The 21,560-nt window shown below is 37.3% G+C and overlaps 1 protein-coding gene across 3 annotated transcripts in view; it reads left to right on the top strand.

The window, feature by feature from the left end:
• The first annotated feature begins 1,998 nt into the window (after positions 1 to 1,998).
• Positions 1,999 to 21,560, top strand: part of LOC131432852 (facilitated trehalose transporter Tret1) — a 29,791-nt gene continuing 10,229 nt past the window's right edge. The window contains exon 1 of one of the 3 annotated variants that reach the window (XM_058599431.1): positions 1,999 to 2,126. The gene's annotated coding sequence lies outside the window, so the exon portion shown is untranslated. Of the gene's footprint in view, positions 2,127 to 6,564; positions 6,819 to 15,430; positions 15,583 to 21,560 lie in introns of those variants that run through there. The other 2 variants (XM_058599414.1, XM_058599421.1) reach the window with 2 other exon arrangements.

The raw sequence follows: 21,560 nt of genomic DNA, 5'->3' as shown, positions 1-21,560 counted from the left end.
ACACAAATTGAGGCAAATATGAATACCCGTCCGCTCACCCCACTTTCCGAAGACCCCACTGAACTGGATGTCTTAACTCCGGGTCATTTTCTCACCGGAACATCGCTCGGGTGTTTACCAGATCCCGATTATTCCAACGTACCTACCAACCGTCTACGCCATTATCAACTATTGCAAAGTTTAATCCAACATCACTGGACACGATGGCGGAAGGAGTATCTCACGGAACTAAATAATCAACGCAAATCAACCACATCTCCCGTTGACATCGGCGTTGGACAAATCGTGTTACTACTGGACGAAAACAAACCATCTAACTTGTGGCCACTCGCCAAGGTCGAAAAAATTTCACCAGGTGATGATGACGTCGTTCGTGTTGTCACCATCCGAACCAAAAGTGGAGTGTACACACGTCCAGCATCAAAAGTATGTCCCTTACCGTTCAACCGAGAGATCAGCACCATCACAGTATGAACCAGAGCAACAACCATAACTAAAACGAGCAAACAATTAATATGTTTATATATATATATATATATATATATATATATATATATATATATATATATATATATATATATATATATATATATATATATATATATATATATATATATATATATATATATATATATATATATATATATATATATATATATATATATATATATATATATATATATATATATATATATATATATATATATATATATATATATATATATATATATAATGTATTTCTCAAAATAATTGAACCAATCGATTGTAAATTTGCAAAACACAAATTTAGGTGGCCGGCAATGTTTACGTTTAGTGTACAGAGGGAAACGAAAACTGTTATACGCGTAGCAATCCTCTTAAACCAGTATAGGTAGGATGAATTCGGAATAAGCCGCTATGCGCAAGATTCAAGAAGTGTACATCGCAAGGTAGAATAATTGCCTAATACACTGTACCGTTTTCGTACCTACATGGTCGGGTATGTTGTAGCGATTTAGATTCAATTTTGCCTTCATTGCGGTCGGTCACCAAATACGACTCTAGTTAAATTGTAAAGTAATATTAGAAGTCTAGTTAAGTGAAATAAATAAGTAACGAAATAGCAGCAAATATAGAATTAATTAGTAATAAACAGTGTTTGGAGTGAAGTGGAGTGTTTTACTTACCAGTATCGCTGCCGTGATTCTTACTGGGACTGCTTATGCTGGTACCTGCAAGAAAAAATTGGCCAAAACGGAATTGGAAGAAAAACAACTATCAACTGTTCGAGAAAGTGGAATTTTGTCTGGAACACTATTTCGGAAGTGACACAACAGTTATAAACATACGACCTATCTATATGTGTACCCATCCAAATAGCTTCTGGAAAGATCATCGACAATCAAGTCACCTTCGACTCGAACTGGAAGCAATATTTACTAACATGGCGATTGTCATGTAACGTTTCATTCTTCTGGAAGTCGCGTGTACGGCGAGCCCTTCCTTCAGCTTGCGTCAATGATTGAATGCGTGCACTGAGTCTGACGGTTTATTAGTTACTGACAGCAAAAGGACATTGGTACACTTAAGTTTTCATTTACGCGGTGAAATTGTATCTCGTCAAATTCATTCTCGTGAAGCAGCAGAAAGCACGTGTTGAAACAGTGAACGTCCTCGAATGATGGTCGATTCTGCCATCCCGCTGTCATCATTTGCCAAAATCCAAATTTTGATCACCCAACGAAACATTTTTTTTATTTGACCCTTCCTGATTGTCATGACATACTGCACTGTATAAATAAAGAGTTTTCTAACCCTTTCACACCACGTGTTTGATCAGCGCACGTTTACTCTATCGATCCCAGTCGATAGTTTTGACGCCGTTTGTTCATAATTTTGTCAGCCGATATTCGTGTCTAGCTCTGATACAATCTTACGGTTATATATTTAGAAGCTTTGTTTCACATTTGTGACGATTAACACCAGCGTATTGGCGATAAGACGAGATTCCTCGGTGGTACAAGATCGGAGAATGGGATGATCTGCCAGTAATCCTCGTCAGTCAATCGCGATAGTTCGGATTTGATTGATCGTTTTTCACTTTTTAGATTATTTTCTATTTCGTTTTGTTTTAGTAACCCGGCCAGGTGAGTACCTTACTATTAACTACATTGTGATCAAGACGCTGGATTTCAACGCTGGATACATTAAAAATCTAATGGAGTGTAATAAAAAGTTAGCATTCTATTAATGATCTCGAGTCAATCACGGAAAAAATGATAATCAGAATGGATAATTTACGATGATTGATTGAAAACTAACCTAAATAACTGTTCATTAACTAATGATTCTTTCGACGTGAACCGGTGAACCCAATGTTACATTAAAACGAACTGGCACTGGAAATTGGAAGTACTCTCAGGAATTAAAAATATACTCTAAGTGGAAGGTCTCATATGAACTCATATAACTCAGGGAAAGAAAGAACGCTAATTTATTCTGTGTTATCATTTATGTTGATGCATTCCATGAAAAAGTTCAAACTCTGTACCATTTTTTTGTATTTGTTTATTAGAGTCTTCATTTCAGCAGGGTAATGAGTGACAAATGTTTTAAAATTCCTAACCGTGAACGCGGGTTCTCACCAAGTAATGAGATATTTTCTGTATGCCTGGAGTGAGGTAAAACAAAACTTGAACAAAACTTGAACATTTTATTTTGAACTGCTCTGTATTGACGAGTCGAAGACGAAAAGTAAAGAGTAGTGAAAACTGTTATGTGCTCTTAGCATGAAAGTGGTGAAGTGGTGAGAATCCCTGAAACGGCCAAAAATATATATACTCGTTAGTTGGAGAAAGACTGACTGCCAGATATTTTCGTTGATTTTTTCTCAGAGTTTAAACCATCCTAATAAAAAGCTTGGCAAAATCTAGGACGGAGCCTGACAATTGTTAATTCACTACAAGAGCCAACTTCGGACCAGCTCGTGATTGGTTGAAATTGACATTAGCTAGTACAAGTTTTTGAAATTAATACTACTGCAGGGAGGTAGAAAAAGTGTTGTCAGTATCGTCGGTAACAATGTAGTTTGATGATAATATAAAATTTTTAATTTTAATTCGATTTAAGTTCAAATTGTTTTTCAAGTTCTGTCAATGTGGAAAATATACGAGGGTTATATGAACGAGAATATTGATCACGTTGGTTGTACTTGAGAATAGAACCAAATCTTTTGGTACTTCTGTTTGTTAGTATTTTCCTCAAATTAAATATGTTGGATACTTAAGTAAAGAAAGCTACAAAAATTAATCATTCAAAATTCATTTTAGAAAAAAAAATATTAAACTGTTTCAAAACAAGTATCTGATCAAAAATAATTCAGAGCTATATTTTTGACTGATATAACATTAGTCTAAGTGTTTTCAAATGATAAACAATCGCATGTTATAAGGGGAGAAGTTTTTCAGAATGAATAATTATCTCTACTGTGATCGCGAGGAATGTATTATTTATAATAGGTAGCAACCGGAGTAAGGGGAGAAATATTTTTCTGGAAAAAGATGTCAGTTGTCTGATCCTGCCCTAGGGCAAACCTAAAATAATTCCATCCATGAGTGGAAAGAGGCAAGTTTTGAAGTTTCCCACTAATTATCGGATCACCCTTTGTAATCGGTTTTTCCTCTAAAATTACAGTGACTTTAATTTTCATTCAATTTCAATACATGCCCTCTATGGTTTGAGTTTGACGGTTTTGGCTATATTGATATTTTTGATAAACTAACCCGCTTGTGAGAAATTCTGCCAACCGACAGAAGCCTGCGGCTGCTACCAAATTGCCCAGGCGAAATTGCGTCATTATCTCGCCGTACGCGTCATGGCATTTCACTAGAGTGATACAGCAGGGCGTAGGTTTCAATTGAACACTGCGGATACATTTGCTCCGCTCCACACAAAGAGAAAAGCGCACTTCTTCTCAGTGTCCAGAGAGACAGACTTTAAGTGCGTTCTTGTGTTGAAAGAAGCTGGTGCGAGAGAATAACATTCTCTTCGCACGAATCGTTCTCACGTGCTCTCGCCTAAATACACCCAAGTGATCACTGGCGCGTGATGGTGAGCGAACACTTCTGTGAAATTCAGTTAATAGAGAGTAGATCTGGCCTTGCTATGAAAAATTTTCAACGAAAACCGAAAATTTAACGATAAATTGTTTTATTTTGCTGATTTTGCGTGTCCCACACTTTTTCTACGCAAACCATACACCAGAGTGCTCACCGGCGTGTACACCTCTGTGAAAGTATTTGCATCCACCTCAGAGAATTTATTAGCTCTGCTCTAGCACTTTGGTGCGATTCAGTGGAGGAGGTAAAAGGAAATAAACAAACGCACTCATGATGCGTGCACACTTTATACAACAGTGGTGTGTATATGTGAAAGGGAAGAGCTCTCGTTGAAGTTGTCAGTGCGAGGGGAGAAGTTTTGCTTGCTCTTCGTCACACAGAGTAGATGGACATCTCTGCGTGTCTTGTTTATTTCTCCCTTCCTTCTTTTTATATTCAACAATCCCGCGGTACATACAAAAAACGAATCTAGAGGATTGTTACTCCCATTCACTTTAACGCCTCGTAAGAAAAAAGAAATAGGTTTTTAGTAATAATCCTAATTGATTTTTGCTTTCATATTTCAGGATCACTCGATATTAGTGATGGGCGAGCGCTTAAAATCTGCGTTTCAACTTGGAAAATCTGTGTGCCTGTGTACGCCCAAATTTGTTTGCGTTGTTGGTTAAACGATGATGTTTTCTAATGAAGCTGTCAAAAATACATTGGAACATTTATTCAGCAGTGAATTTTCAAAGATTTCTGTCGTAATAGGAGAAGAAAATTAGATTTTTTTCCCAAATGGAATTTCAACTTATTTATTTCAATATCCCGCTTCCTCGCACACGGACACCTCTCACAATTTTAGATCGCCCATACCGCTCATGCATTTCCGTGGCTCTCACACTCATTCTCTCGAACCGCTTCTCCACATTGACGTTTATAGAAAAAGAGCCAATGAGCCGTTCAATTGAACCGGCTCTTACAGAAGAGCGTTCGGTTCAGAGCCGCTCATTGAAATGAGCCATATTGCCGATATTAAAAAAAAAGCCATATTGCCCATCACTATGTCAAACTGGCATACGCTGCCGTTCTATTTTTTCTATATCTCAGTTGATTTTTTATTAGGGCGTATAAGCAGGTGACAGTTTCTCTTTAATCACTCTCTCTTTCGATTATTGTGATGTGGTTAAAAATTTGATTTCACTACTCTGTTTGAAAGTCGAAAGTTTCGGGTATCATTTTATGCAAAGAGTTGAGTGATAAACGTGGAAACCGCTTGATAATTAATAGAAGAGAAAGTAAACAAAGAGAAACTGTCACTTGCGTATAAGCCCTAATGAAAAATCAACCGAGATATTTGAAACACAAATAAAGCACTGCTGGGGCTGCCAGTTTTTTCTTATTATAAAATTCAGATTTAAATTTTAAAACTGACATAAATTATGCATCTAGATCTAGAACACTACTGAATATGGTCTAAGTAAATCAAAGTTACGAAGTACGTAAATAGATCGCTTCGCTACCGTCTTATCGCATCAATCGAAAACATAAAAAATGAACGAAAAATAGCTTAGGCTACTGGAAGGAAGCGGTTGTTGATTTTTCTCCGCTTTTAATGTGTTGTAATCAATCAACATTAGTCTAAAGACTAGGCGAAATCTTGATAGTAGATTTCTCTGTAGGGTACTTCTGTTTCGTGTGTACACGAAACCAGAAAAGTACTTGAAGTTCGGGTCGGTCAGATCATTTTATTCATTCGATTATGCTTACCTCTTAGGTCTCTCTTCGTACCTTTCTGATTCAGTTCAGTGCTGGCTGGAAAGGTGTGAATAGTTTTCAAATTTTTTGACTAGTTTGAATGAGTAATAAAAAAAAATGTAAATGGTGTAAATTTACATCTTCTGAGACCGACATATGACATATTTAGAGTTCAATGCAGTCGGATACATTTTTTAGAGCTGAAACATGAAAGTTTACACGTCTGCTTGAAAGGCGGAGTATGTTTGACACATATTTATTATAAAGATTCATGTTATTTTTCGAACTACGTTCTTATGAATTCTATCATATGCGGATTTGCGTCAAGAAATTATAAAGATTCACAACTGTTTCGATTCAATTTCGCGGAAACGCTTCCGGACGTGGTTCGCCGGAGCACAACCCTAATGCGCAACAATTCGACCGATAATCAACACGTACATTAGCGTTTATTGTTGGTCAGTCTGGGAAAGAATTTACACGCTTATAATTTTTTTCTTGCTGCTTACATCTGACTAGCTGATATGACCCGTTTCAGATGATCTCTGACATTGGGAGCTGGGTTCAGCCTGGCTGACGATGCTCGAGCGGTATTAGGAGAAAACCATTACAGCTCAGCAGTACTAATTTTGCCTAGATTCCGTCAACAGGTGCTTCGGTTTCGACCAGTGCCAGACGGATTGTCTGGTGGGTAATTCCTCTGAACTTATTTTAGGATACCCTCAAAGCCTATTGTTCGATCCATTTATTTGGAAAGTACAAATTTTCAGATAGTGTGTGTTACTATTGATAAGCAATTGTGTTTTTTGTTCAGAATTCAAAACAGCATTCTCACTGGAATGATAACAATTGGGAGGTCGTGTCCAGAAGAAAAACATCCAATTTGAATACAGTGTCGGTTACATTCAATCAGTTACTGTCAAGATTCCGTTGCGTGAAGTATTAATAGCAAAGTGCTGGCAAAATGGATCGCTTTATTAGGTAATCAAATTTTAATTGCTTGTTTTATAGCTTATAATTATGGTTGAATAATTTGTAAACATTAAACCAATGTTGAGAATATAGTTCCTTGATTTGACTAATACTACTTTCTAGAGATGGGTTTAAATCGTTCGTTTTAAAGAACTTGATAGTTCTACCATAAGAACTTTACACTAAAACCTCAATTTACGCGAATTTAATTTAGGCGACTTTTTTATTTGAAATAACGAGATTTTTTTTTTATTAACGCAATGATCGCGTAAAAAACGGTTTTGCATGATGAAGGAAATTTTTATTTATACTTATACAAAACAATCCAACATGCTTTAGTGAATTGAATTTTATGAAATGTACTTTACGAATTTGTCTGGTTTCATAGAATCTAGTTAAGATCGGGGGCATCCAAAAATTCTCTGGAAGATACAAATCAGTAGATGAACGCGTGACTTGTAATCCCACACAAAGTTCCAAACAAAGTAAATTTTATTCGAATCGGACTTCCAGTTCCGGATTTACAGGGTGAATAATGAAAAATTCCTGTTTCAAATTACCTATTCATTTTTCTCAGAAATGGCGTCACTGATTTTAACAATATTAAGTTCAAACGAAAGGTCTTATAGTCCCAAACAAAACTCCCAAATTTCACGAGGATCTGACTGCCGGAATTCTTTATTTCACAATTCGCACGAATCGAATAACACGACTTTTTCATTCAATTTTAACTACGACTGACTGACTCGCAAACACGTTGCTCAGAATCTTTTTCTTTTCACGCCTGCCTCGATTAGAATTCAACTCAAAACGTGTTTCAGAAAATTTTCAAATGTTCGTGCCTACCTAGATTGAATCATGTTCCGTTTCTTCTCTTATATATATATTTTGTTGTTGATTGTTCGTGTATCATTCGGATTTAAATGCATTATCAACTTTATCAGTTCCGGAATTATAGGGTAAAGGGTGTTAAAAATTTGATACCGTCACTTGAAGCGGCGAAACAAAAAACGTGAAACAGTTTCTAATCTGGCCTTAAAACTACTTCAATCGGTTTGTTAGACAACCAAACAAATCGATTTCGGCTATCCTGGTTCCCGATTACCGGTTCTGGAAGCACCGGAAATAGATGTCATTTATTCCAAAATGGATCTTACACACTTTTCTCAGCGATGGCTTGACCGATATGCACAAACTCAGGTTAAAATGAAGGGTCTCATAGTTCCATGTTGAAGTCCTGAATTTCGTCCGGTTCCGGAATTACAGGGTGAAGATTGTTAAAATATTTATACCGTCACTAAAAGCGGCGAAGTAAAAAAACGTAAAATAATTTCTAAACTCGCTTCAAAACTATTTCAATCGGTAGTTATTATCAGTAGACAGCCAAACAAATTAATTTCAGCCTTTCTGGTTCCCGGTTTTCGATTAACGATCGAAAATTGTAGCCATAGACTCAAAATCCAGTTCCTTTCCTTTTCTCGAATCGACTTTGATTATACCGGCTCCCGGATTCAGGTATCGGAAGTACCTGCAATAGTGGGATTTCGTTTTCTCTGCTATGCCCTAATCGATCTAAGTACTGATTCACTCTGTAGGTTATACTAGTTTATGAACAATCCTTTTTGTTTTTCAAGAATCAAAGAAAATTAGTTATATATGAGAATATGTGAGATATGAGAAAGTATTTTTGGTTGGGTTCTGACATAAGTTAATCACCTTTAGAAGTTTCAGAATTTCTGAGCTAGGGAGTTTTCTAGTGATTCAGTCTGAGATCAATCCGTCCTGATAAACATTCTACTGAAACAAATTTGACCCGGTAAACATAATTGGAGTTTTTTCATTTCATCCATTCTGGGTAAAGTTTCTAATAGAATACTCGAACGGAATTTACCGAGCAAACAATAGAAAAAATTGCGTAATATTTTTTTTTGTGAAAAAATGTTTGCGTTATAAGACATTTAGTCGTAAATGGGGATTTTCTATTGACACTAAGAACCCTGTTTAGATTCAAAAATGCATTGGCTAAGATCAGAATCTAATTCATCTACTACTTCTTAAGGCAGCTTTACTGATCTTCTTATTTCGAGAATGAATAGCCAAATTGTTATAAGTAGTGAGATGAACCTCGCTGTTTATTTCCATTTCTAGCTTATTTTTATTCAGAAACGAAATACTTCATTGCTTAGTGAGCTTACAACTCGATTCAAGCAGAGCCAGAAGCTGTTACCGTACAAACTGCTGCGTAACGGCATGTGCTAACACATTACCCCCTGTGTAGTGTTTCATCATAAATTACTTCCTCCCATAGAAATGTAATAAGTAGTAGATTACGATTCAAGAAGCACTTGAATACCCCCGTCGTAAATGGTATTTACTTGAGATTGGACGTGGTTGAATCGGTGACAGTAATTTTTCTCCGTTGGTTACACGGGAACTGCACATGATGCCTTTCTCATATAACTCATGTTTTCATAAACATTACTAAAGGTTTCTTCAAAAATCTTTTATATGAATCTTGAATAAGAACTAAAAAGTTCGTTTGAGCATACACTAGCGCAACCTTTTCAATTTGTACAAAGTTGTTGTTCCGGAACCGGAGATCGCATCCGAATACAAATTAATAGGTCTATGATACCAGAAAACCTTTCAATTGAGTCTAAGTTTGTAAAAACCTACTCAGTCGTCTCTAAGAAAATGAAAAGCGCTTCGTTTTTTGAGTGTTTGACCATTATTTTCGGGAATTCCTGATTCGGGAACTGGGAGTCGGCATAGCGGGAATCAGTTTGTTTGACCAGCAACTGACACAGCCTACGAATTGAAACACTTTTGAGCCAAATTTAGAATAATTTTCACGTTTTTCGCATTATCGCGTTAAATCACGGTCAATTTCATATACAATTAACCCTATGACTCCAGAACCGGAAGTCAGATCCGGACAAAATTCTACACTAACCTATGGGAACATAATAGCTTTCATTCGAACCTCAGCTTGTGAAAAACGGGAATGAAGATCCGGTATACTTAAAATCACTGTATTTGGTCATCAACTAACCACATAGAAAAAAATAATGAAATTCACACGACATGTAATTCAATGATAGCTATGATCTTTTAATCTACACTGAAGAAATTATTGAAAAAAAGCAGGAATATTTCGCAATAATCGATAGAAAAAGTAAACAAAGAGAATCTCTCATTGTTACATTCGTCGTTTTTGAACATTTTATACCGAATTGAATCAAAAATTTGATTGAAAACCATCATCGATGTAAAAGTAAATTAGAATCTCTTGATTTTTCAATCAATTATACAACATATTTTAATTTACGCTTAGTTTTGCTTCTAAAGTATATTGAAAAGTATTCCTAAATATTCACTATCTACAGCGATCAGTAAGTCGTCACTCGTTCCTGAAGTGTTACTTATGTAAAGAAAACTTTGTGTTTTAAGCTGAACTGCTAGGTGGCAGTGACAGTTAAATTTGAACTGCTTGTACACTAATAAATCGAAGAAGAAACGTGAATAGAATACGAAAAATATATATTTTTTCTTCATTCTCAACACCCCATCCAGCAGGACCATTGGTAGATTATTCGAAAATAAGTAAATTTGGTAGTTCGAATAATTGTAATTTGAAGGGACAAATCTGTTTCATCTTTGAATGTACCACTTTATTTGGCACCTATTTAATGAAAACGTGTACTTATTTTTCGAACTTGTAGCTATGCCCGTTTCCCGAAAATTCATTTATTTTGCTGTTATTTGGAAGTCGCGTGTCCATTCTAGGACGACGAGGAACATGTTTTGTTCGATCAGTCGCTATTGTTCTCATTTCTGATTTCAGTTCAGTATCAAACATACAAAACGATTTCACTTATTTGAACTGTGGCAATTTCCCCGCAAGTGATATATTTGATATGCACTATGTTTTTACAATCATTCGCAGTGTTATCGGAACAAACAAATGTTTGTAATTGTGTATAGTACAGTTGACTTTGATTGTTCATGGTGGGTTCAAACGAAGAATTTTGAATGTTATATTTTTAAATGGTCGTTTATCAGTAGGTAGTACTTTGTATGAAGGATTTGTCTCACAATAGGCTTCAAACTCAGCAATTGTTTTTTTGTTTGAGTTTAATTTCTTACCGGCCAACATTTCATTTAGATCAGCGAATAGCCAGTAGTCACTGGGGGCCAGATCTGGACTATACGGTGCACGAGGGAGCAATTCGAAGTGTGATTCGTTAAATTTAACCATCGTTACCATCGACTTATGAATTGGTGCACTGTCTTGGCGAAGCAATGTTTTTTCTTTAAAGTATTTTGGATTTTTGCATTCAAACGACCTAACCACGTTATGCAGTATTCACTGTTCATTGTTTCATTTTCTCTAAGTAGTCGATGTTATCCATGGATCCATGGATCCAAGTTTCATCCATCGCCACATATCGAAGAAAAAAATCTGATTGATTACTTGTAAACATAGCCAAACACTGCTCAGAATCAGCAATACATTGTTGTTTTCAATTTTCTGTGCGGTCTGATATTTTTATGGTCTCAAATGTCTCACGAAAATTCAGCTTTCGATTAGATATAACCCATTTATGGACTTTTTTAGATTTTTTGGAGTAATCACCTCAATTTGACGACCAGACCGTTCACCATCATCGTAAACATTCGAAAAGCAAAGTCTTGGGGCATTACAATCCCTTTGTGGAATTTTACCGTCTGTAATTCAATGATAGCTATGATCTTTTAATCTACACTGAAGAAATTATTGAAAAAAAGCAGGAATATTTCGCAATAATCGATAGAAAAAGTAAACAAAGAGAATCTCTCATTGTTACATTCGTCGTTTTTGAACATTTTATACCGAATTGAATCAAAAATTTGATTGAAAACCATCATCGATGTAAAAGTAAATTAGAATCTCTTGATTTTTCAATCAATTATACAACATATTTTAATTTACGCTTAGTTTTGCTTCTAAAGTATATTGAAAAGTATTCCTAAATATTCACTATCTACAGCGATCAGTAAGTCGTCACTCGTTCCTGAAGTGTTACTTATGTAAAGAAAACTTTGTGTTTTAAGCTGAACTGCTAGGTGGCAGTGACAGTTAAATTTGAACTGCTTGTACACTAATAAATCGAAGAAGAAACGTGAATAGAATACGAAAAATATATATTTTTTCTTCATTCTCAACACCCCATCCAGCAGGACCATTGGTAGATTATTCGAAAATAAGTAAATTTGGTAGTTCGAATAATTGTAATTTGAAGGGACAAATCTGTTTCATCTTTGAATGTACCACTTTATTTGGCACCTATTTAATGAAAACGTGTACTTATTTTTCGAACTTTTAGCTATGCCCGTTTCCCGAAAATTCATTTATTTTGCTGTTATTTGGAAGTCGCGTGTCCATTCTAGGACGACGAGGAACATGTTTTGTTCGATCAGTCGCTATTGTTCTCATTTCTGATTTCAGTTCAGTATCAAACATACAAAACGATTTCACTTATTTAAACTGTGGCAATTTCCCCGCAAGTGATATATTTGATATGCACTATGTTTTTACAATCATTCGCAGTGTTATCGGAACAAACAAATGTTTGTAATTGTGTATAGTACAGTTGACTTTGATTGTTCATGGTGGGTTCAAACGAAGAATTTTGAATGTTATATTTTTAAATGGTCGTTTATCAGTAGGTAGTACTTTGTATGAAGGATTTGTCTCACAATAGGCTTCAAACTCAGCAATTGTTTTTTTGTTTGAGTTTAATTTCTTACCGGCCAACATTTCATTTAGATCAGCGAATAGCCAGTAGTCACTGGGGGCCAGATCTGGACTATACGGTGCACGAGGGAGCAATTCGAAGTGTGATTCGTTAAATTTAACCATCGTTACCATCGACTTATGAATTGGTGCACTGTCTTGGCGAAGCAATGTTTTTTCTTTAAAGTATTTTGGATTTTTGCATTCAAACGACCTAACCACGTTATGCAGTATTCACTGTTCATTGTTTCATTTTCTCTAAGTAGTCGATGTTATCCATGGATCCATGGATCCAAGTTTCATCCATCGCCACATATCGAAGAAAAAAATCTGATTGATTACTTGTAAACATAGCCAAACACTGCTCAGAATCAGCAATACATTGTTGTTTTCAATTTTCTGTGCGGTCTGATATTTTTATGGTCTCAAATGTCTCACGAAAATTCAGCTTTCGATTAGATATAACCCATTTATGGACTTTTTTAGATTTTTTGGAGTAATCACCTCAATTTGACGACCAGACCGTTCACCATCATCGTAAACATTCGAAAAGCAAAGTCTTGGGGCATTACAATCCCTTTGTGGAATTTTACCGTCTGTTTCAACAGACTTCGCAGAAGATTCTTAGCTTTCAGAATCTTTACATGGCTAGCACTACGATCATACTGAGAAAAATAATCTTTCCAGCTCAGAACTCGAACATACGAGTACTGGTTTGCAAAACAAGCGCCCAATGCAATGAACCGCCAACCCATGCGCACGTTTACATTCAGCAAGCCGATGAAAAATTGCTCTTTTCGACGGAGCAGAGTCGGGATAACACTGTTGAAGCCATTACTGAGCTTGTACAGTATATTAATCACCATAATGTAATGATGATTTACCGCATGAAATTGTTTTGAATACTTTAATTCGAGAACGTCAAAAGGCGCCTTAACAGGCTATCCCTATTTTTGACTAATCGAAATGTCATAATGTTTTTTTATCTAAATATTGGTACTTCATCAACGTCATATTTGGATTTGACAACGATAGCACCACCCGTGAACCTGTCACACGACTTATTGAGTGATGTGTTATCGATGATTGATTGTGTGAGTTTTCTTTTCTTCGCTTCCAAAATTGCAACGATGCATCTGTACTAAAGTGCGACTTATTCAAGTTGAAAATATTTGGAAGGGATTCTAAAAAGAACCGAATTGTTGAATTCCTTCCATGTATAACATTCTCGTGTGCATGAGCCACTCTAATTGAATACAACATAGGCTTTGTAATTTCTATCCTTGAAATCACGTGTTTCCAAACGAAAGATAAACAAAAATTTACTTCTACTTAGCATAGAATCACCACATAATTACAATAATAAAGACTTCATTGATCACATTTTATACAAACAACTAAATTTCGAAAAAAATTGAAAGAAGCGAAAATTTTTCGCGTCCGACGCGCACGCCTGATGCGATCGTTCCACGGTGTTTTACTTGAGATTCAAATATCGAAAAACTTGAAGAAAAGTGATTACCAATTTCAAATATGACATTAGAACTGTTCGAAAAAATAAATCTGTAACCGCTTGCTTGGATGTGTGTTTGCTTCTGTTGCAGTTCTATTATGAACTATTCCTAGTTAGAATTTTGAACTGCAATGCTTTGCTTTGAATAATGGCGTGCTGATTTTTCGTGGTCAAATGTGGTACGATCGAATCCAAATTTCCCTTTGATTTTGATTTCCCAATTCTGATTTGAAAATTCAAAACGCATTTATTTAGAATGAGGTGAATAAAACGCTGTTGGGTTGTCAGATTTTTTATTCGCCCTTATTCTGAATAACGACGTATTGGTTTCTCGATCGAATGTGGTTCGATCGAATCATAGCTACCATTGATTTTGCTAGCGTTATTAGGAATACAAATGCAATATGATCGTAAAATCGATACGACGTTATTCAGAATAAGGGCGATTATTTTTAATATAAATTTTCGGTCGAACAAGTCACAGACATCGAACCCACCGTACAAAGGCGCCCGCCTTTCCGTATTCTGACAGACAAACATCGGCGGAAGCGTGCCAGCCTGTTGTTTACCAGTATTTATTTAATTGTCCACCTTTATTGGTTCTGGCTCTTAGTCAATCACATTCCTGCCGATTCATCGATGCTGGCCGGTGTAACACCATAAACAGTTAACATTGCTAAACGCATTGGTTATCTATCACGTGGAAATCGCTGTGTCAGACTAATCGAAAGTTTCTGGCGTCAGAACTTTCAAGTCGCGCGAGCTACAGTCGTAAATTCTTCGCAATTCGAAGACAGGTTCTGAACTGCGCTAATACGGTATGGAAATTTTAAATGAATGCGTTTGCCGCGTGCAAATGTGCAAATATGCTCGGCAGCAAATGAGTAGCTTCCGTCTAATTTTCACTTTTAAACAGGTCTGAATGCAATTCAATTTCACGTTCCGTATGTCGGAAGAGGTAAAATTTCTCTACACCAAGGTCAAACGATCGACTCGACAAAGACCAGAGTTGTTCTAGCAGTTACCCAGTTTTCACGTACTGCCGGCACCAAAAAGACACTAGCAGCTACATTAAATCTGTATATTTTATTAACTGTCCAGTTCACGTCTTGTCACGTTCTGAGGAAGGAAGAAAGGGCAGGAAAGGGGTATGCATGGTTAATCACAAACAAATAATGCTGTCGCGATTTAGCGTGTGATTATATCTTTGCTGGATCAGACGCGTGTGGAATTCTACGATGCACCGCTTCACGGGTCCGGAAGAGTTTCGGAGTACACGTTCGGGAGATGTTTCGATTGACGGGGGATACGATTAGTTTTTAAATGTTTACAAGATTGGATTTTTGTGCTTACCGGTGACGGTCGAGGAATTTCGACTTCATCAGGATGGATTCAGTGTGCTTCTGATCGGTGACGGGTACAGAGTGATCGTAGGCTACTGCGATTGCCGCGAGCTCAAGTCAAGAGGACTTGTCAACTTTTGGGTAAGTCTGATCTAGTAGATTCAAAGATTTGTAGAGTACAATGAAAAAAATAAAGAAAATGTTTCTATTGTGTGATTATATTAATTTAAAATAATTTGTTCATTCAGTAATAGCCGTTCAACCGAGAAGGTTGTGTATAGAAGCGTACAGTTTAATAACGCTGGTTAGTTTACACGCGTTAAATACGACAACGGTTGAACTACAGGTAGAGACCTGTTGGCAGCAGCCGTTAAAACGTAAAATCGTGCTGCATAAGAGAGCCCTAGTGCTGGGCCAAGCTGGTGAAGGAAACAACAAAGGGCGTTTCCCAAGCTCTACCCAGGCCACAATATACAGCCACAAGTACTGAGCAGGAGAGTGCAAAGGCACATTGAAGAAGAAGAGTGCAAAGGCACACAGAAGCAGGAGAGTGCAAAGGCACACCGGTGCGAAGGCACTTCGGTGCAGAAGCATATCGGTGCGGAGCACAAGGAAGAAGGAGACAAGACAACTCGGTCTTTCCACTGCCATACAACACGCAGGTATACACCGGTGACCTGCGCTGGTTGCAGCTGGCGAAGACAAAAGTAAATCGGAAATCGAGTGGTGCTGGATGTCAGGTAGCAGTAGCATCACATCCAACAATCAGCATCCAACAAGAACATCTAGAGCAACGAGGATCTACACGGCAGTGCAACGGAGATAGACAACAATTTCAAGGTAGAAGTTTTTTCTTTTCCTTTTGATTGAGTACTGTGTAGTGTTGGTTTCATTTTTTATTTTAAAGTTTGATTAAAAATTTTAATGTGATGGATGAATCCATGGACGTAAATCCTAGCATGAACCCTATACCCCCACGAACGAAAAAATATCAGGAGAGCTCTTCTGGGCCTTGGATAGTCTTTTTTAGACGTATATCAAAGCCATTAAACATTTACCAAATTTCTAAAGGTTTGACATCACGATTCTCTTCAATCAAAGAGATCATAAAAGTAAATAACGATAAAATTCGTGTTGTGGTAAATAATTTGAAACACGCGAATGATATTGTCTCTTCGGAACATTTCAATAAAGAGTATAAAGTTTACATACCCTCCAAAGATGTCGAAATTGACGGTGTTGTTACCGAAGCGAGTCTTTCGGTAGATGATTTACTCAAGCATGGTGTTGGTCGTTTCAAGAACTCTATGCTTGAGGGTGTGAAAATACTGGAGTGCAAACAACTGTACTCAGTAGTTCATGAAGAGGAAAAAAAAGTTTATCGCCCATCAGACTCGTTTCGAGTGACATTTGCCGGGTCTGCGTTGCCGTCCCATGTCTATGTCGATAAAATTCGCCTCCCTGTTCGGCTTTTTGTTCCAAATGTAATGAATTGTACGAACTGCAAAAAATTCGGACACACAGCTACTTACTGTAGTAATAAACCAAAATGTATTAAGTGTGAAGGACCTCATAAAGATAATGATTGCAACAAGGAAATTGAAAAATGTATTTATTGTGGGGAAAGTCCTCATGAGGATATTTCAGTATGCACTGCATTTAAAGTGCACAAAGACAAAATTAAGCTTTCTTTAAAAGCACGGTCTAAGCGCACATATGCAGAAATGCTTAAAACGGTCATTGATGTCCCCCCTTTGGAAACCGAAAACGGGTTTTCAAATCTAGAGGAAACAGAGGACTCTGACTCTGACGAAAATAGTGAAGGTAATTCGTTTATCACTACCCAAGGGTCAGTTAAGAGAAAGAAGTCTTCTTCCAAATTACCAAAAAAGACACCTAAAGTTTCATCTTCAAAAAAAGATCCCCGTGTTAAACAAAAAAAGTCAAAACCAAAGACTGTGCCTCCTGGTTTGTCAAATTCACAAACCAATCCAGGATCTAGCACAGAAAAAGGTAATAATCCTGTGGGCTCCATTTCACAGCCACCAACAGGATTACTGAAGTTTTCGGAAATTGTTGAATGGATTTTCTCAGCATTCAATATATCTGAACCCTTAAAGACCCTCATAATGGCATTCCTTCCAATAGCTAGAAATTTTTTGAAGCAGCTATCAGCTCAATGGCCAATTGTCTCAGGTTTTGTATCTTTTGATGGATAATTTATCACCCGCCGCAAATGATACAATCACTGTCCTGCAGTGGAATTGTCGAAGCATCATGCCAAAACTTGATTCATTTAAAATTTTATTGCATAGTCAAAAATGTGATGTATTTGCTTTATGCGAAACATGGCTTACTTCAAACATAGCTTTAAATTTTAATGATTTTAACATTATACGTCTCGATAGAGACTCTCCGTATGGTGGAGTGCTTTTGGGAATTAAGAAATGCTGTTCCTTTTATAGATTAAATATCCCTTCAACTTCTAGTATAGAAGTTGTTGCTTGCCAAATAAACATTAAAGGCAAAGATATTTGCATAGCTTCGGTTTATATTCCTCCAAAAGCACAAGTTGGACAGCGACAGCTTAATGAAATGGTTGAAGCCCTTCCTGCTCCACGATTGATTCTGGGGGATTTAAATTCGCACGGTATGATGTGGGGTTCCGTTTACAATGATAGCAGATCATCTTTAATACAAAACATTTGTGACAATTTTAGCATGACGGTATTAAATATGGGTAGCATGACACGGATCCCAAGACCTCCTGCACGCCCAAGTGCATTAGATCTATCTCTTTGCTCAACATCAATTCGACTAGATTGCACCTGGAAAATATTGCCTGATTTACACGGTAGCGATCATTTACCAATCATCATCTCAATTAGCTGTAACAAATGTATTGCTAATTCAGCTAGTATTCCATATGATATGACAAAAAATATCGACTGGATTAAATACCAAAGTAGAATCTCTAGTATTTTGAATTCAATGGAAGAGCTCCCCCCACTTGAAGAATATGACTTCCTCGTTTGTTCGATTCTGGAGGCCGCAGAACAATCCCAAACTAAACGCTTTCCTGGGTCAACGACTAACAGAAGGCCTCCCAACCCCTGGTGGGACAAAGAATGCTCAGAGGCTAAACTCGCAAAACAAAATGCTTGCAAGACGTTTCTAAAACGGGGAGGAGGAACTCCTCAGAATTTTGAAAAACTTATGGTTTTAGAAACCAAGTACAAGAGCATACTTCGAGCCAAAAAATGTAGCTATTGGAGACATTTTGTCGAAGGTTTGTCAAGAGAAACCTCAATGAGCACTCTTTGGAATACGGCCAGACGAATGAGGAATCGTAACGTGGGCAATGAGAGTGATGAATACTCGAACCGATGGATATTTGACTTTGCTAGGAAAGTTTGCCCAGATTCTGTTCCTACGCAGAGCATTATACGGGAATCTCCTCCAAATAATGGTTTTATTAATAACCCATTTTCAATGATGGAATTTTCTATAGCACTCTTGTCTTGTAACAATAACGCCCCTGGGTTGGACAGAATTAAATTCAACTTGGTGAAGAATCTGCCCGACCTCGCAAAAAGACGTTTGTTGGAATTGTTCAACAAGTTTCTTGAGCAAAATATTGTTCCACCTGACTGGAGACAAGTGAAAGTTATCGCCATTCAAAAGCCGGGGAAACCAGCTTCCAATCACAACTCATATAGACCCATTGCGATGTTGTCCTGCATCAGAAAATTGTTCGAAAAAATTATTCTACGACGTCTCGACACTTGGGTCGAGACGAACGGTTTGTTGTCAGATACTCAGTTTGGCTTCCGTAGAAATAAAGGGACGAATGATTGCCTTGCATTACTTTCGTCTGACATCCAAATTGCCTTCGCTCAAAAGCAACAAATGGCATCTGTATTTTTAGACATTAAAGGAGCATTTGATTCAGTTTCCATTGATGTTCTTTCAGACAAGCTCCACCAACATGGACTTCCAGCGGTTATAAATAATTATTTGCACAACCTTTTGTCAGAGAAGTGCATGTATTTTTCACATGGCGATTTGGCAACATTCAGAATTAGCTACATGGGTCTCCCGCAAGGCTCATGCCTCAGTCCGCTCCTCTATAATTTTTACGTGAATGACATTGACAGCTGTCTAGTAACCCCATGTACACTAAGACAATTGGCAGATGATGGCGTGGTTTCAGTTACTGGGCCCAAAGCTATTGATCTGCATAAACCATTGCAAGATACCTTAGATAACTTGTCCGTTTGGGCTGTTCATCTTGGTATCGAATTCTCTGCGGAGAAAACAGAGTTAGTCGTCTTTTCAAGAAAGCATGATCCCGCGCAGCTTCAGCTCCATATGATGGGAAGAATGATCCAACAGGTTTTAACTTTTAAATACCTCGGGGTGTGGTTCGATTCCAAATGCACGTGGGGAGGACACATTAGGTATCTGATAACGAAATGCCAACAAAGAGTAAATTTTCTTCGAACAATAACAGGATCTTGGTGGGGTTCTCATCCGCAAGATCTAATAAAATTGTATCAAACAACGATACTTTCAGTGATGGAATATGGATGCGTTTGTTTTCGTTCCGCTGCAAACTCTCATATTATCAAACTTGAGCGAATTCAGTACCGTTGTTTGCGAATTGCCTTAGGCTGCATGCATTCGACACATACAATGAGTCTTGAAGTTCTGGCGGGAGTTCTTCCATTAAAAGATCGATTTTGGGAGCTTTCATCACGCCTGCTAATAAGATGTGAGGTGCTGAATCCCATGGTAATTAATAATTTCGAACGACTAGTCGAGCTTCGATCTCAAACAAAATTTATGACAGTATATTTTAACCATATGTCACAGGAAATCAACCCTTCAAGATATATTCCTATCCGTGTCAGCATCCTAAGTGCCCCTGACTCAACTTTATTTTTCGATACATCCATGCAGCGTGAAGTGCGTGGAATCCCGGACCATCTACGCTCGACGGAAATCCCAAAAATATTTTCAAGTAAGTTCAGGCATATTGACTCTGAGAAAATGTTTTGTACGGACGGATCGCGAATTGAAGAAGCGACAGGGTTTGGTATGTTCAACAATAATGTTTCGGCCTCATTTAGGCTTCAAGAACCTGCATCTGTTTATATAGCAGAGCTAGCAGCAGTTCATTATAGTTTGAGTGTAATCGTCACATTATCTCCAAACCATTATTTCCTCTTCACAGATAGTCTGAGTGCAATTGAAGCCATTCGCTCAAACGCTGCTGGCAAAAATGAACCGTTTTTCCTGGGCAAAATAAAACAGTGCCTGAACGACATATTGAACAATAATTATCTAATCACTATAGTCTGGGTCCCGGCTCATTGCTCCATTCCTGGCAATGAAAGAGCCGATATTTTAGCCAAACGTGGTGCTATTGAGGGTGACATTTATGAGCGACCGATTGCTTTCAACGAATTCTATAGCTCGTCTCGCCAAAGAACACTTGCCAGCTGGCAAGCATCTTGGGATAGAGATGATCTGGGTCGGTGGATGCACTCAATTATTCCGAAAATATCGACAAAGGCATGGTTCAGGGGACTGGATGTGAGTAGGGATTTCATTCGTGTGATGTCCAGACTCATGTCCAATCACTACACGTTAGATGCACATCTCCTTCGAATTGGGCTCTCCGAGACTAATCATTGTGCTTGCGGAGAAGGTTATCGGGATATTGATCATGTCGTTTGGACATGCGTGGAGTATCGTGATGTCAGATCTCAACTAATAAATTCTTTGCGTACCCAAGGTAGACTATCCAATATCCCAGTTCGAGACATTCTTGCTTGTCGTGACCTTTCATACATGAAACTTATTTATCATTTCATAAAGAAAATTGGAGTTTCAATTTAATAAAGGCCCCTTTTAAGACTTAGTTCTGATCCCAGCTGCGTCCATGAGTTCAACCAATAGCTAAATTAGAATAAAAATTATGTAATGATACAAACAAACTCGAAACAGTTTATTAAATTATCAACAAAATGTCTGAAAATAACAGCTTATTTTATAATTTATAGAAGTTAATCGTTTGGTTCAAATAATATTTCCGAGTAGATTTCATAATTAAT

This window comes from Malaya genurostris, chromosome 1 (assembly GCF_030247185.1).
Source record: "Malaya genurostris strain Urasoe2022 chromosome 1, Malgen_1.1, whole genome shotgun sequence".
NCBI lineage: Eukaryota > Metazoa > Arthropoda > Insecta > Diptera > Culicidae > Malaya > Malaya genurostris.
This window is presented reverse-complemented; position numbering and strand designations above follow the sequence as displayed.